General features: G+C 42.7%; 1 protein-coding gene across 7 annotated transcripts in view; it reads right to left on the bottom strand.

Annotated features, from left to right (window-relative positions):
- Positions 1-16,919, bottom strand: part of APP (amyloid beta precursor protein) — a 272,606-nt gene that overhangs the window by 35,487 nt on the left and 220,200 nt on the right. The window lies entirely within an intron of this gene.

The following is a 16,919-nucleotide window of genomic DNA, read 5'->3' as shown; positions in this document are numbered from 1 at the left end:
TCCAATCACAGTTCTGTGCATGAAACCCCCTAAGGCTTGCAATTCCTCACCCATCAAATTAGAGGAGGTTGGATGGATGGTCTTAGCAGTTCCTTCACTTTGAATTCTATTACCTATACTCTTGCTAGGTAGGTGTGCCCCTGCCCCTGCCAGAGCTAGGGAACCGGAATCTGCACCCCACTGTGGTCCCCAGGTGATTCTTTTTTTTTTTAATGTTCTATTTATTTTTGAGACGGGGGAAGGGACAGAGAGAGAGAGAGAGAGGGAGACACAGAATCCGAAGCAGGCTCCAGGCTCTGAGCTGTCAGCACAGAGCCTGACATGGGGCTCAAACCCACAAACCGTGAGAGATCGTGACCTGAGCTGAAATCGGACACTTAACTGAGCCACCCAGGCTCCCCCCACCCACATGATTCTTAGTCACATTACAGTCCAACCACTGCCACAAGTTGTAAAGAGGCATCACTACACAACTATCTCAGTTATCACTTCATAAAAAACAAAACAAGTCTTGGAAACAAGGTGTGAAAGACGAGCACGGTCAACAAAGAACACTGCCAGAAGAAACCTTACGTCTGAACACCTCGAAGTCATGTTCTCAGAACCCAACCCACTCTGTTGCCTTGAAACTATCATTCACGACAACGTTTCTGAGTCAGAAAGCCACGGGAAAAGGAAAGGCTAGTTAGGAATTCCCTTTTTTGCCAGAACATTTGTCAGGCAGGAAATTACACAGGAGCCAGAGCAGGGAAGTGCTCGGGAGACAGGTCAGCATTGTTCAGACTCTGAGAAAAAGAATATGAACTTAATACTTAAGTATTAAGAGTACTAGAGGGGGGGGCGCCTGGGTGGCTCAGTCGGTTAAGCGGCCGACTTCGACTCAGGTCACGATCTCACGGTCCGTGAGTTCGAGCCCCGCGTCGGGCTCTGTGCTGACGGCTCGGAGCCTGCTTTGGATCCTCTGTCCCTTTCTCTCATTTAGCCCACCCCCACCCCGCCCAATAAATAAACATTAAGAAAAATAAATAAAATGGTAATCTGGGGGAGAACCTATGTGGTCTTCAAGGGATTACTGCACATGGTCGGGACGTCTTGATCCGCATGTGACTTGTAGGACAGCCATACTGTGGCGGGACTGTGTTATGCTAGGGCATCTCGAAAGCAGGAGATCAACCCTACAGAGACACCTTCCACTTCAGTTGCCTTTTCATATCCATTAGCTCCTTTCATATCCACAACGGTCTGCATTGTGGGATGCTATCCCCACTGATGGCTGACCAAACTGTGACATCCCTCTTGAGAAAGCACAGTTATCAGGTGGCAGAATTGAGATCCGAACCCAAGTATCCTGATTCCGAGTCCAAATGTTTTCATTATTCCATGAAACATTCTATTTTACGGTTGACAAGGCTATTTGATTACTGACTAATATTACAGAAATACATACACATCTATTATCACATGCATCCTGTTTCTCGTAATCCTTTTTAAAGTTGGTTTATTTATTTTGAGAGACAGAGAGAGTGAGTGGGACAGAGGGAGAGACACAAATTCAGAATCCTAAGCAGGCTCTGCACTGTCAGCACAGAGACCGACACGGGGCTTGAACTCAAAAACCTCAAGATCATGACCTGAGCTGAAGTCGGACACTTGAATGACTGAGCCACCCGGATGCCCCTCTCATAATTTTTGACAGATTTGGAAAGTGAAGAATTCAGTGGTATCTTTTTTTTTTTTTTTTCCACACAAAGGAACCAAGATAAGAGATTTTTGCCATGGGCCAAGGTCATAGAGCTTTTCCATGATGAAGGAGCAGAGCTGAAAAGCCAGGTGGTTCCCAGCTGCACAGCCATCCACTGTTCCCTCCTCTAATTAAGGGAGCCATTTTGACAGCCCATCCCCTGTGGACACGTATCTCCCACTTCTTTAGATTTCCCTTTCTCTGGAAGACTGGCATAGTAGGTAGCTATGTGAACTGTTAATCAGGTATCATCAATTCGGAGTCAAATTTAACATAATGTAGACACCTTTGGGTTTTGAGCTAAGTAAATGGTTGAACTCTGCATACTTATCCCAAATATCCCTTCTTATCAATGGTGCAGGGACTTGAACACTTCAGTGGTCAAGAGCCAAACGGCCTAGGAAGCACCTGGGTGTTTCAGTCAGTTAAGTCCGACTTCGGCTCAGGTCATAATCTCACGGTTCGTGAGTTTGAGCCCCGCATCAGGCTCTATGCTGACAGCTCAGAGCCTGGAGCCTGCTTCGGATTCTGTGTCTCCCTCTCTCTCTGCCCCTCTCCCACTCATGCTCTGTCTCTCTCTCCTTCAAAAATAAATGAACATTAAAAAAGAACTTAAAAAGAGAGAAACAGCCCTGTAGGATGCTGCATTTCCACCTTGGGCAAAGGATTATAGACGTATTATCACAATGTAATGCTGTTCCACAAATCTAGTTTGTATTTCGACCTCCATAAAATTGGGTCAGTCCTCTTATTTTTAGCCACACTAGCAATCGAGAATCTCTTACAGTCTCAAAATTCAGATTTCACCTCTGAATCTGGGTTTATTTTGCTTTAGTACTTTCTTGGACATAGATTTTAAACGAAGCATGCTTCGTCCACTTGTGGCAACAATCTGTCCCCGGAGGGGACACAAACACAGCTACACGTTACTTGTGAGAATATTTCCTACTGCCAAGTGACATTGCTTAAAAGTATCACTTGTCCAGCTTAAGGCTGAGGGTACGAAAGAAATCCCTTTCTATTTAAGACAGATTTCCTTTTTTTGACTTTCAAACAACAGAGATCAAACAACTTAGATCTAACCAATGGCATCAGTCAGAAATCAGGAGAAAAGTCAGTCCATCTCCCTGGCATCAAAAAACAGATTAAAGAGTTTCCTCTCCGTGCTTCTTTGTAGGATCTGTGCCAAAGTTGTGATCCTATTTCCAACTACCTTAGGAATCTTGGTCCTGCCTGCGTGGTTGGAAGTCTAAGCAATCCGGAGAGGAAAAACCTTCTCAAGTTTAGACAACAAACCAAGTTTACAGATTATAGAGAGACTCTTTGAAAGCAGGCTGTACTGAGGTTATAATTTGCATATACAAATAAGTGTCTTTGTTTTGAGGAAACACACGGTGAAGAACTTAGGGGTAAAGAGCCACTATGTCTTCAAGTCCCTCTCAAGAAATTTTATGGGACGCTTGGGTGGCTCAGTCGCTTAAGCCTCTGACTCGGTTTTTCAGCTCAGGTCATGATCTCACGGTTCGTGAGATGGAGTCCCGCGTTGGCCTCTGCACTGGCAGTGTGGAGCCTGCTTGGAATTCTCTAAGTCTGGAATTATATTAAAATGAAAAGTTCAGGACCGTGGCACTGAACTGTAGTACTGGCTTTAACCTGTATCTATCCGGATGTTTTCCTCCGGTCAATATATAGGGGAAACGCATACATGACCATTGGCATAAACAGATACAAATGACACGTCCTCTGCAAAGTAAAATAAAAATGGATGAACATTTTGATGAGACATCCCCCTTAAACATAAGTCAATTATTTCATGTGATTTTCAAGCCAGGAAACACTGGTTTCTTCACGTGCTGGAGGAAAAGCTGTCCGTCTTGGGCTAGTTGAGAGATGTGTACTTTTACTGTTTCACTGAAGGGGTTTCAAAGTAATTATGATTGAGGAATTTCTCTTCAAATCTATCTTTAAAAAGAGCCTAACCCCAGCAGCATAAGCTAGGACTTCACTGTGATTCCGCTTTTATATAAAAACGTGGGATTTGAGGGGTGCCTTGGGTAGCTCAGTCTGTTAAGTGTCTGACTTTGGCTCAGGTCATAATATCATGGTTTGTGAGTTCGAGCCCTGCATCCGGCTCTGTGCTGACGGCTCAGAGCCTGGAGCCTGCTTCAGATCCTGTGTCTCCCTCTATCTCTGCCCCTCCCCTGCTCATACTCTGTCTCTCTGTCTCTCAAAAATAAACATACATTAAAAAAAATGTGGCATTGGTAGTAATTATAAGGATAACATAAATTTGGTGCAAAAAACACAGAAAACAGAACAAAAAAATAACAATAATTCACTTGCAATCCCACCAGCAAGATAACCGAGATATTTTTTAAATATCATTTATTATCTTCAACCATTTTATTATCTAATTTTTATTACTGTGGTCAATGAGAATGGATTCTATGAGGTTCCTGAAGCAGGCGGGGAGGCCCTTGGAATCAGAACAATTAGGTCTGAGGACACAGACATGAAATCATGAAGGGAATTTTCCTCCAGTTTCATTCTTCAGTATGTATTTCTCGATTTTTCTGGTAGGCTGTTCTGCATAGTTGGTGCAGTTTTTTGTTTGTTTTTACTTCCAAATAAGTTATCAGATACGAAGCAAATTGGAAAACTAAAATAAACCCGAGCTTGCTCTATCGGGGTTAGTATCACATTTCATTTTTTAAAAACTGCTAATGTCTTTAGTGAGTCCAAGTAAGTAAAATGGGAAAGGTTATTTAAACACAAAATACTGAAAAGACAATTTTACCGCTCTTGCAGTTTTATAAAGGCCAAGTCATTCTGGCAACTGCATACAATCTGGGCTCATATTCCCCTGGAGCCGTCACTGCTCGTGTTGGGGTGCTCTGGGCATCCATCCATAATATCCCCGCCTTGCCCCCTGAGCTCTGAGCCAATTAAGAGGGAACAGGTAGAGATGAAAACATCATCTTTACCTGTGATAAAAGCCAGGCCCTTACTAACCCACACAATGCTTTCTTTGGGGAGTGAGTCACATGTAGGGCACATGGCTTGTCAAGCCATGTGCAGTGTAGACAAATTTCAGCTCCGACCTGAACCCTCTGCTGCACATGACAGAAGAGGGAGTCTGAGCGACACCCCTGTGTCCTGTCCAACCTGCACAAGGTAAGTGGTGATCCTGCCCGATGAGCACCCCTTCCCAGACTTGTGAGATTAGCCCTTCTTACCGGAGTAAGAAATACCTGGAAGGTGGGCCAAAGGAATGCCACACAGTGTGCCCCCTCAACAGTGAGCGATCTTTCTCTGCTATTCTCTGAAAAAAAGTGCATTCTAATGGACTCCTATCTGATAAGTGCTTCATTGGTGGAATTCTATATTTAGAATGATGGAAAGTACTGGTTAAGCAAGGCAGGTCAGGTCATGGGAGAAAGTAAGATTTCAACATTCATAAATAGTTAATTTCACTCAAAGAGCCTAAGGATTTATGCTGATAATTATAAGGGTAACAGGCAAGTATGGATAAGATCAGCACAAATCTATCTATCTATCTATCTATCTATCTATCTATCTATATCTATCCATCCATCCATCTCTATGTATTTATCTATGCAGATATAGATAGATATATATCTCATCACAGGGGAGGAAGAGATCTGTTCCTGTTGACAGCACATCATATTTATATACACGATAGCTCATTTGAAATGTATGTTTATGCAGATAAACAAAAAAGCCCATATCAATTCTGTATGGTCTTCTGACCATGAACATAGCTGTGTTTAACACAAAACTCGCTCCGTACTAAACATTTCTGGAACAGCAATGGCCCTTCCTCTTCTAATCAGCTGACTCATACGATCCCTCAACAACTCATAGGGACACCTAGCCTGGAGATGGAAAATGCTTGGAGACAGAAGGGAAGTGTCTGTCTTAAGCATGAACAGTGCAGGGGAGTGGAGAGACTGAAAGAACTCGCTGTAAGGAAAATAATCTGAAGCCAAGAAAAATAAAAACATCTTATCATCAATTAATGAGCTCATTCATTTATTTGTTCATTTATCTACCTGTTCAGCGATCCTATCATCTTCCAGGCCAGTGCAGGAACTAACTAAGGTAATTTCTTTTTACTCAGTGCTCACGGCCCAGAGGACAGATGAGCATAGAAGTAGTTCCATGCAAGTGCTATGGGAAGGGGTATGGACCGAGCAAGAAAGAAATGAGCTTGGATTTTCCAGCTGGAGACAGTGGATGATGCTGTTACGGAAGAGAGACTGCCAAGGTATAGAGAGTGGGCTGCCCAAAGGCTGGGACTTTTCTGGCACGAGGGAAGTAAAAAGGAAGCAGCTCAGAAGCCAGGAGCTCTAGAGCGTGGAACCCAGAGGGGAGAGGAACACGCTGACCTACACTAGGTGTATGCCATTCACAAATTCTATGGGTTCTGTTGGTACCCGCAGCTCATGAATAGGCCAACTGTACAGAAAGGCAGGGGATACTTGAGAGACATGTCAACATTAAAAAACCGGGAAGGGAGTGGGCAAGGTGTATACTACACTGATCAAACCAGAAACACGTTTAAGGAAGTGATAGGAGGAAGAACGGTGCTATTTTGATGGTGGTGGGGGTGGGGGAGGTTGTGACCGGGACAGGGGAGCCGTTAATATTTTTCAGTCTTGACTGGAGTTGTGTCTATCGGAAGAGCAAAGATGGGGGAGAAAGACAACTTCTCCTCCGACCTGTTTGTGATACTCCAGCACATCGTGATGGCGATGTCCTGCAGCCCCTGGAAATACGGGCCCGGAGAGCTCATGGCCATGTTGAAACAGCCCAAGGGGAAGCACAGATGCGAAAATGGAAAGTTTCCCAGATTTTAGCACAATCCTGCAAGTGTTCTGGGGGGAGAAGCCCATACTCGATTCCCGAAGAGGGGTTTATCAGGAATTGAATTCTGTTAGATAATACGACACGGCGCCACCCAGAACGAAGTGTCTCGTTCCAGCTGAAGACTCTTTCGAGTGTCAACCTGCAGTGCTTGCCAATAATGTCAAATTAGTAGTTATGGTTAAGAACTACAAGGAGCAAGCGATTTCTTATCCCAATAGAGGGTTATGGGTCTTTTGTTTTTTCTCCAATCACCTCATTGTCAATATCCATGAGATGTTAAAAAGAAAAAAAATCAACCTTATTGTTTTTACTCTGCAAAGCACAAAGAGAAAATTGTGTGGGAGGTGAAAAATAAAGTAGACCCAACCTTTCTGCTAATTTAACTTTGGAGACGCTCTCCTCTTAGACAATGATCAAGTCAAATGGGACTGGTTACCACTGAGTCTGGCTGTGCTTTAAAGTTACCAAGTGAACCATGAATCCTGGTGCCAGAAAGTATATTCTACTGAGCATGTTGGGAAATTACTCTAGGGGGCCACTTTCTTAGTGAGAACGGATAGCCCTTTTCACTGCCAGAGACAACCGCCTTCCATGACGTACAGCTTCTAGCCCCATGTGGGAGACCTTGCCCCGCTATTTCCTTTTTAAAGGGCTTCTAATCTCCACATTTCCGGGTCTCTGCACTAGACCTCAGCCAAGTCCCCGATGCTTTTCCTGTTGAAAATTTACACGGAATTCTAGTAGTTTCTTCAAAAAAATTGCTTGTGTTATTCTCATCTCAGCACAGTTCAATCTGGTCTGTCCTCTACCCTGCTCTGAAAAAGTCTCGACTTAGAAATAAAAAAAACAAAAACAAAAAGCAGACTTCACCTCAAATTATGACACATTTTATGAAAAGTTATCAGTTGGGTCTGAGATTTCTACTATTTCCTTTTTATGTAATCAGCCTTAAAAATGTAACTACCAGGGCGCCTGGGTGGCTCAGTCGGTTAAGCGGCCGACTTCGGCTCAGGTCATGATCTCGCGGTCCGTGAGTTTGAGCCCCGCGTCGGGCTCTGTGCTGACAGCTCAGAGCCTGGAGCCTGTTTCAGATTCTGTGTCTCCCTCTCTCTGACCCTCCCCCATTCATGTTCTGTCTCAAAAATAAATAAATGTTGAAAAAAAAATTAAAAAAAAAATGTAACTACCATTCTCTGAATACATAATACTAAAACATGATCATCTTCGATAATACGTAATTTACTTTAAAATTATTTCTAACATTTATTTATGTTTGAGAGAGAGACAAGAGTGTGCATGGGACACAGGCAGAGAGACAGGGAGACACAGAATCCAAAGCAGGCTCCAGGCTCTGAGCTGTCAGAGCAGAACCTGATGAGCAGCTTGAACTCACGAACTGTGAGATTAAGACCCGAGCTGAAGTTGGATGCTTAACCTACTGAGCTACCCAGGTGGCCCCATAATTAATTCGCTTTAAAATTCAGAGTCCTCTATACTAATTCTCATAGTGCTCCAACAGCTTTTTGAAATTTTTGATGTGATGTAAGCAAATCTTTATTTGAATATATTTCAAGCTTCAACAACAAATTAAAAAATGATTCACATTATGGTGCATTTATACACGTCTTTTCATCTTCCAAGCGCAGTAAACATTAATTAACCCTGGCTAATTAAAACAACCATGGTTTACAAATTTACCCATTAATCAGCCTCAAGCAAATGCAAAGCATTTAAAGCCTTTCATAATTTGAACCAATTTTACACAGAACTTATTTTTCTTTAAAAGAAGAGGTCATAAATTCAAGACATGCAGCCCTTTGACTTAAATTTGACAGTGTTTTAGAAGGAAACGTGGACAATTTTTCAGATTCATGAAAGTCAAGGGAAAGGAAAAAATATAGCTGCATGATATGGGTCAAGTTATGTCTCCCTAAAAGATATATTCAAGTCCTCATGCCCACTACCTATGAAAATGACCTTATATGGAAAGAGGGTCTTTGTAGATATAATCAGGTGAAGATGAGATCATACTGGAATAAGACAGGCCCTCATCCAATATGGAGTAGGGTAGACCCCACTGGAGTTAAGGTGGGCTCTTGATCATTCTGGAGAAGAGGGGAGAACACTATGTAAAGGCAGAGACTGGAGTATCTACAAGCCAAAGTATGTCCGGGATTGTCACCAGCACCAGAAACAAGAGAAAGAAATGGAAGAGATTCTCCCCTAGAGCCTTCAGAGGGAGCATGACCCTGAGGACATCTTGATTTTGGACTCCTGGTCTCCAGAATGATGAGAAAAGAGATTTCTGTTGTTTCAGGCCACCCGATTTGTTGTAGTTAGTTCTAGCAACCCTAAGAAACTAAAATACCACCCATACAGGTGAATATGAACCATCTGCAAATAAGACAACCATTTCTGGCTATAATAATCACCTGGGAATAGAATGTGGTTTCTTCCTGAGCCCTTTACTCCAGGTTGGAATAGGTAGACTGGGGAGAAGAGTAAAGAGCTCTGCCGTTAGTGCAGAAATGTTTTCCCCTGAACACCAGCAAGTGTTTTGGGGAGACTAAATGGTCCCTTCATTTCAGCAACTCTCTCCCATCTAGAGAGAATACCATCCACTTCCCTTTCTTGGCCATCAATGACTGCATGCCTTATCCCGATAAGGCTAAAGGAATTTGGGACACCAGTGTCAACTCTTAAGCTCAGCAAGGAAGTGAAAAGGCTTCGGTTTCAAATACCTTGTAAGCACAAAGGTCCTGCCATATCCTCTCTAAGAAGCCAGAAGCTGAGCCCTCCCTGGCAGCACACCGTGTGGCAAATGCCTGGCAGGTTTCAGGCTTTACTAACTCCAGGGTGATGAAAACACCACCATCACTAATGCCAGAACCGAGTTTGCTACCATACCTGCGTTCAGCAACTACACTGAGGGAAGTTGGAACAGCCTGGAGTCAATCTATAGCATTGAGCTCATCAGTGGCAATTTAAAATTCACATTCGACAAGTCAGATCTTGAAAAAAAATACTCTGTAGCCTACAAGTTTTTCTTTATACTTTCTTTAAAAAAATTTTTTTGAAATATTTATATTTGAGAGAGAGAGAGTGAGTGTGAGTGGAGGGAGAGAGGGAGAGGGAGACACAGAATCTGAAGCAGGCTCCAGGCTCTGAGCTGTCAGCAGAGAGCCCGACGTGGGGCTTGAACCCATGAGCCGCAAGATCATGACCTGAGCCAAAGTCAGATGCTTGACCGACTGAGCCACCCAGGTGCCCCAAGTTTTTCTTTATTCTTGTATGGCACACAGATGATTGGAATAGAATACTTTTATAAAGTAGAGTGTTTAATAGCAACTTCTGGGTTATTTGTGACCCTTTGGCTCAAGAGAGGAGGAAAATATGGCTACCAATGCCAGGTTACAGGCCATATCGTGTTACATATTTCGTTACACTGTCTGGTCTGTCCTTCCACATTCCTACTGGGAATGCTTGGCTTTAGTTACTCAAAAAAAACCAAAAAAACCAAACAAGGGGCACCTGGGTGGCTCAGTCAGTTGGGCGTCCGGCTTCGGCTCAGGTCATGATCTCACAGCTCGTGAGTTCCAGCCCCCCGCATCGGGCTCTGTGCTAACAGCTCAGAGCCTGGAGCCCGCTTCGGATTCTCTGTCTCCCTCTCTCTCTGCCCCTAACCCACTCATATTCTGTCTGTCTCTCTCAAAAATAAATAAACATTTAAAAAACAAACAAACAAACAAAAAAACCCCATAAGAGTGTGTGGATAAATTAGTGAGAAACAAATTATAAAAACCCACCAAATCTCTCTCCACGTCAAATGTATGCTTATATATATAAGACCTTTTTTTATCAACAAGGTCTTATATTAAGTTCATAAAGGCAGAGTGTAGGCTGCCAAAGGGAAACCCAGTTCCAATGATTTAGGGAGAATATCTTCCATGGTCACCACTTTCTTGTTTTTTTCAAGTATATTTATTTGAGAGAGAGCAGGCAATCGCATGAGTCGGGGAGGGGGAGAGAGACAAAGAGAAAGAGAAAGAGAAAGAGAAAGAGAGAGAGAGAGGGAATCCCAAGCAGGCTCTGCACTGTCATTGGAGAGCCTGACACAGGGCTTGAACTCACGAACCGTGAGATCGTGACTTGAGCAGAAATCAAGAGTCGGACGCTTAACTGACTGAGCCACCCAGGTGCCCTCCCCTGACTTTCTTAACATGAACCCGTGTGCACTACAAAGATGAAAGTTAAGGAATGTTGAAGAGAGAGGGGTACGGTACACTGGATATATACAAATGCACGTTTAGTCAAATTTTACAGACTCAACCATGTTTTCATGTTTTCCCCCCAAAATGGTATGTTGAAGCCTTAACCTTCAATGTGACTACATTTGGAGACAGGGCCTTTAAGGAGGTAATTCAGGTTAAATGAGGTCATCAGGGAGGGGCCCTCTTCCGATAGGATTGGTGTCCTTCATAAAAGGAAGAGACAGCAAGCATCTCTGTCACTCTGTGAGAGAAAAGGCCGTGTCAAGGCACGAAGGCACAAAGCACGAAGGCAGCCACCCACAAGCCACGGAGAGAGACTTCAGGAGTCAACCAAACTAGTTGAGACCTTGATCTTAGATTTCCAGCTTCCAGAATTTGGGGGGTGGGGGGAGCCCATTTCTGATGCTTCAGCCACCTGGTGTGTGGAGTTTTGTTATGGCAGCTTGAAGTCACTAAGACACTCACTTTGTCATACCCAGGTCAAAGAAGAAGCAAAGGTCAGAGCAGCTTTCTCTGCGGCATTTTGTTTCTTTCTTCTGTGTGTGTGTGTGTTTGAAGAAAGACAACAGCTAAAGATGAGAAAAGTAGTATACGTGATCAAGAGGTCACCAGGGAATCTCTTGTACTGCACCTTTCATGGAAATGACAAGGAAGTGATTTATTTCCGGTGTCACTCAGTTCGGGGTTTGGAAGTGCACCTGACCTTTGGGGTTTTTCAGTTTTCTTTATTTTTCATGGCCATTCGCCAAGAAGTTCTCAAGTGCTCCCCTCTGCTGCCTTCTTCCTTCACTACAGGTGGCAGGGAAAAGTCCAAATGACAACTTCCCTACGTGTCTGGGACATTTCTAGTTATGTTGTCTATTTGCTTTGGGGGAAACGAGGAGATGGTACGTGTTTTCCATACCAAGTCACCACACAAGATAGTTTAAGAAGCAAAGGAATATAGTTTGCTTTCCCATATAACCTGCAAAATACATATGCCGTTGCTTAACAGAGTGAGTTGTTTCTCAGGTTGGGCACCTGGAGGTGGTTCAGAGCACGCCTTTTCTTGGTAATTTTTTTGTCAATTCCCTGAGAACACACGTTAAATTCTCTGACAACCTGAGGTAGCACTAAGCTCTCTGACAATCCTCTAAGAATAAGCTTTTACTGTTTGCCATGTACAACGCTGACAACTCCAAGTGTATTTTGTCAATTTCCCCTCTCACTTCTTATTAAAAGAAGATCACTCTGAATTTGAAGAGAGCCTAAATGGGTAATTTCTGCAAGTAAAATGTCAGTATCTATAATAAAAAATGAAGAATCTAAAGAGGGAAGAGAAGACAGAGTAGTAGATTCACAGTTTCTGGAAGAGCACATGAAAAAGTAAATGGGGAAAACGTTATGAAAGATGGCATTTTCCGACCGAAGACTGCTCTCTGCTTGTACTATTTAGTCCTTTTAGATACAGTTAATCAACACTGATAAGCACTTTATGCTAATCCTTTTTCATAGTTAATAAGAAGTCTTAACTTGGATAAATAAAACCATCAACTCTGTCGCACCTAAAACCAATTCCCAACGAATCTGAACCTCAAGGTTAATAATGCTTCACTTTCATATTTCATACAAGTCACAGCATTGGAAACAAGCGACCACTAGAAATCCACATGGCCTAATTACCAGGATATATGAATTCTCAATGACAACAATGGCTATTCTATTTCAAGACTAATCTAACTGTAATCTAAGGCTGTAAGAATTCTTAACTTTTTGCTATTTCATATAAGACTTCTGAATATTTTTAAAAAATGTTTATTTTTGAGAGAGAGAGAGAGAGAGAGCTCACGTGAGCGAGTGGGAGGGGGGGTAGAGAGATGGGGACAGAGGAACTGAAGTGGGCTCTGTGCTGACAGCAGGGAGCCAGATGTGGGGCTCAAACTCACTCATGCATCATGAGATCATGACCTGAGCCAAAGTCAGATGCTTAACTGAGTAAGCCACTCAGGTGCCCCAAGACTTCTGAGTATTTAAGAATCAACTGAGGGGGTAAGAGAAATGCAGTTTTCTGTAGCTCAGAGGTGGGGCCCAGGAACGTGTTTTTTTTTTTTTTTTTTTTTTTTTAATGTTTTTATTTATTTATTTTTTTTGAGACAGAGAGAGACAGAGCATGAGCAGGGGAGGGGCAGAGAGAGAGAAGGAGACAGAATCCGAAGCAGGCTCCAGGCTCCGAGCTGTCAGCACAAAGCCCGACACGGGGCTTTAACTCACAGACTGTGAGATCATGACCTGAGCTGAAGTCAGACACTTAACCGACTGAGCCACCCAGGCGTCCTAGGAACGTGTATTTGTAACAAGGGTTCCTTCATGTTATTGTGCTTCGACTGGCCCCAAGAACACATTAAGAAACAATGGCTACCAGAATAACAATTTCCACAGGGTGTGTGTTAGATGAACTCTGAGATGCCTTTCAGGTCCAAGGGCTTAGAGCAACCAGACTGAAGACATCAGTGAATGCCAGATAGTCTGTGTCCACCGGCTGATGGCACAAAGGTGTAGCAACCACACGAAACAGTGAGGAAAGCTCAAGTTATGTGCTATGGATCAATCAGCTCATTATACTAGCCTGCTCGATTAGTGGGTTGCTCCAAGGGCTTGAAGCCCAGACGAACAAGGCTGTATGTAAAACCAGAACACTCAGACCCAATCGCCCACACAGGCGAACATTCTGTTCCAATGTGAATATTTTTTCGAAAACACATCGTATTTGTCCACACCCAAGTACGTGAAGACCTGCTTTGATTTCTGAAGGGCTATGGCAAGACATATGGAACCCCTTGGCCTTTGGCTGTTTTTATAGCACATTCACAAGTCTCTGATTTTGATCAAGCCTCTAAATCAGCCAGAATCCTTAATCTGAACAACGAAAGGTCTGATTCCACTTTTCTGCTCCTTCGAAGAGGTACAGGCAGCAGAGTGGATACAGGTCCATACTGAATGTAGGAAGGGACCTACCTCTTCATTTTACATCAAGGAGTTCTAGAAAGCAAGGTCTCTTTCATATTTTCATACTACATCTGACTTACATTGACTGCATGATAATCGATAGGCTCTCTAGGACCACCCCCCTTTTTGATAACTGTGTTTTAGTAAACTCATAGATAGTGTCACCTTAATTTCTCTTATACCTAAAGGAAATACTTCAGGTACAGGAAGACTTCCTCCTTAAAGAGGAAAAGGAGGCAAGACAACTGATGGAGGGACTCATCCTATAAATTCTAAACACGTTCCGGCATGGCCTAAATGCTGGATTAAAGAGATGCCTCCCAATATTCTCATCTATCCCTCCTTTTCTTGAAGCAGTTTCTTTTTTCTCTTCCTCATGATAATGGGCATTTGCTAACAGCAGTTTGGAAACTATTCAATTTGATTCTTAGCAGAAAATTGAGGGGCTGTTCCTATTGCTGTTACTATCCTCAAAACACTTTAATTTGGTTAGTTTGCTCCAACTGTTTGCTCTTAGTATTGAAAAAAAAAAGTTGCTGGGGCGCTTGGGTGGCTCAGTCGGCTAAGCATCTGACTCTCGGTTCAGGCTCAGGTCATGATCTCACGGTTTCGTGAATTCGAGGCCTGCACTGGGCTCTGTGATGACAGCATGGAGACTGCTTGGGATTCTCGCTCTCCTCTCTCTCTGCCCCTCCCTGGCTCATGCTGTCTCTCTCTCTAAATAAATAAACTTAAATTATTTAAAAAAAGACAAAAGAAAATTGCTAAGAACTTCTAGAACTCACTTTGACTGACATCAACTACCCTAATAAATAGAAAGGATAGCAATCGTGTAGTAGGAAGTATTTCATTCCTTTTCACCAGAATTACAGAAAAACTGAGAGCTTTGTGGGTGACCGTGGAATTTAAATAAAATCCTGGGAGAAGAAAACAGAGATGCTCTAATGCTTTCACTGGTTATTTAAATTGGTGGCTTAGACTATTTTGTTTCTTGGAACATTGCATTTCAAGCCAACATCACATACTGCAGTTCCCCTATAATTTTAGAGGCACTGAACCCCAAAATGAGAGAAAGATAAACTAAAGAGGTGTCTGAGAAGGGGAAACTGAGTCTTGTCTATCATTCATCCTTTTCTAATAGTCACTTTAAAGGTCGTAATGCTTATCAAAAAAGTATATGCAGTACTGAGGGGCATGAAAATTATAAGCAGCAGTGTCTCTACAAGTGTCCCAGTGTATCCGCAGGCATCTGATGCGAAATTAGAAAAGACGGCACGTTTTATATTTGTTAGGGAGAGTCAAATGGTCCTGCAGGTTACACCCTTAAACTGGGCCGTAGCTTAGGTAAGTGACTTTCCAGTTACCCTTGTCGTGACAGCAGTAGGACAAGATTTTTAAAATGACTAATTTGAAAAAATTATGTTTTGATTTGTACTATTTAATCATGAGAGTTGTGCATCGTCTATGACTGCTCAGTAATTATTTATCTTTTCCTGGGAACTAGAGCTGCTGTAGTCTATGAATTAAGCAGATACAATAATTCACTCAGGTTTTCTTCTTAAGCATTTTTGTTGTGGCATGCAGTTTTTGTCATGTGGATTTACGTGATGAAACGGGCCCCCTGGGGTGCTAGGACAGATCCTTACTGTTTATTCACTTTTCGCAAGTTAAATACATTCTAGATCAGTCGTTCACAAAGTTTAGCATGCATGAGGGTCAGCTGGACAGCTTGCTAAAAGATCGCTGATCCTCACCCCGGTGTTGCTGGTTCAGAAGGTCAGGGGTGGGACCAGAGAATGTGCATTTTTTTTTTTTTAAAGTTTATTTAAGTAATCTTTCCACCCAACATGGGGCTTGAACTCACGACCCCCAGATCAAGAGTTGCTTACTCTACTGATTGAGCCAGCCAGGCGCCCCGGGGAATGTGCATTTCTAACAAGTTTGCAGGGGATGCTGATAGTGCCAGTCCTAGAACGGTTCTAACTGAAGAATTCCTTGGAGACAGGCATCTGTAATTACTTATATTGAAAATCTGCTTCAGGAGAAACAAATGCATGAGATTTGATTCATACCCTCCAAGAGCTTTTACTTAGGATGCGGCAATTAGTTGACTATGCACACATCAAAACAATAGTGGACACGTGTAATATATAAAATATATGATCAGAGGACAGATGTTTTGTGTTAATCAAAGGTTTAAAAAGGGAGATAACATGAGAGGTGGGGTTTTGAAAGCTGATTGGGCATGGGTGCTGCAGACAAACAGAACAGCATCAATAAATGTATCCAGGCCAGGACTGTAGGGATATTATCAGCTCTCCTGGAAAGTCAGGTTCATGCAGAACAAAAGGAATAAGTATCTGCCCTGCCTGTCCATGGTTATTTTGAGGACCAAGTGAGTCTTTATGAAAAGAAAGCAAAAAAGAAAATCAGTCATCAAAAAGAAGGTAACCAAGTATGTAAGATAAACTTACAAAAATATCCATAAAATCTTCCATTAAATTCTTTTTCTTTCTTCCTCTATTCCTTTTTCTAAATACATTTGAGTGGCACCAAATGAACTACGCCTGCACAGTTGTGAAAATGGTTCCCTGTCCTGGCTTGGGAGACTGCCTAACGCTGTGTATGATTTGAAGGTCTTCAGCCATTGACATTCACAGAGCTAAAACCTTTATGTCGGATCCCTTACAAGCGATTAAGCCCTGGCTAGCGATTATTACCTTACGCTTTCAGAGAAATCTGTGCTTGTCCTGCATAGAAAAATCTAGTGGCAATTATGTACAAGAAGGCATGGTAGTTGTCAATTTCCGTGTGTTGATAAATGACTTTTAAGCAAATACAGAATACAAATGTGACAAAAAATCCTGCAAAAGGTACAACGTAGCCGATTTTTATGTCCTTTCTAAACACCTTAGCATTGACTTAAGTATTCAAGGGTGTTGAGTCTTTGAACTTTGGAAGCCATCTCTCCTGAGTCATATCTGCTGAAAGAGGGGACACTTTCAAAGAAAAGTTGTTGAGGCTGAATAAGT

This window comes from Panthera uncia, chromosome C2, assembly GCF_023721935.1.
Source record: "Panthera uncia isolate 11264 chromosome C2, Puncia_PCG_1.0, whole genome shotgun sequence".
Classification (NCBI taxonomy): Eukaryota; Metazoa; Chordata; class Mammalia; order Carnivora; family Felidae; genus Panthera; species Panthera uncia.
This window is presented reverse-complemented; position numbering and strand designations above follow the sequence as displayed.